Consider the following 1,363-nt stretch of genomic DNA (forward strand, 5'->3'; position numbering starts at 1 on the left):
CCTTAGAAGAATTATACATATATAACTGTCATGAACTTTACTTATACGTATTGTGTGAATATTTTTGAAGACTTTGTTTATTCAGGAGTTTATACATTGAACTACACACAGAGAAGCCTAATTTGTCCTACAGTTCCAATGTGTGGCCCATCTATCCACATCAGTTTGGGATTTTATTGAAATATCTTTAGATATGTTTGGATGTCTTATCAGCCTATTCATTATAAATGTAGGGCAAGTAACACTAAGTATTAGGTTGAGCATACATCATTACTGATGTGACTGAATGCCGCGGACCGGCTCTGTCGGGACAACGGAGGACACCTAGTGGAGGAACTGGAATAGGTGGGGAGTTGGCAAACAGACAACTCACACACAAGAGGAGTGGATGCTGAGTGTGATTTAATGCAGAGGATAACAAACTTTTATAGCAAAAGTTTCCATGAGAAAGGGCAAAAGGTTACACAATCTTCATTCTTGGGTGGTCACCAGCTGGTCACCTGATAGGCACTTGTTTCCAGCTTATATCTATTTTTAAGAAATACAATGGGTTTCGATGTTTATCATCAATTAACCATTACTTTTTTCTATAGAGGCCTTAACTATCCCATAAGATCTTTCCTGTTCCTTCTTTAATAGTAAGCACCACAGAGGCCTAGATCTAGCAAGTCTCTTAGTAAATGAAAGAAAGTAACAGGAAGTTCTTTCTCCTAAGAAGTTATCCCAGCAATTGCCATACATTCTTCCTGTTCTAGCCGTGCCTAAAGCTTCTTGTAAATCTCTTACAAACAATTCCTTCTGCTTAAATGGCATCATGAAACCCCAATACTTTTATATTTACTTATGACTTGTCTATTAGCCTCCATAAGAGGGGCTTTCAGGGTAGCATTTAACTCTGGTGAGTTAGTCATATTTTTAAGACACTCATCAGATGTTGGAGTCGTCAACACTCTTAAGAAAGAGCCTTGAATAAGGGAACGTTGAGCATGAGTAAGTACAATGAGCACCAGGAAGAGTAAAAGATTAATAGGCACTCCTATACAGTGAAGAAAAGAAAAACAAGAACAGAAACACATCTTTCCCAGGGGCTTGCCAGCCATTCCAGGAGGTCGGCCTCTCTGAAGCCCCATTCTCTGAGGTAGATTTCGGTGAAGTCCCATTCTCAGAGATAGGTCTCTGTGAAGCCCCATTCTCTGAGGTAGACTTCAGTGAAGTCCCATTCTCAGAGATAGGTCTCTGTGAAGCCCCATTCTCAGGTCTGAAAGCAGGTTTCCCATGCTAAGCAGACTCCACCGGAGTAGGCATGGCAACTGAAGACTCCTCGAATTGATTCTTCTTTAGAATAGAAAATGCCTCACTAGCC

The sequence above is a fragment of the Dipodomys spectabilis genome, unplaced genomic scaffold (genome assembly GCF_019054845.1).
Source record: "Dipodomys spectabilis isolate Male_0828 unplaced genomic scaffold, ASM1905484v1 ptg000152l, whole genome shotgun sequence".
In the NCBI taxonomy this organism is placed as follows: Eukaryota; Metazoa; Chordata; class Mammalia; order Rodentia; family Heteromyidae; genus Dipodomys; species Dipodomys spectabilis.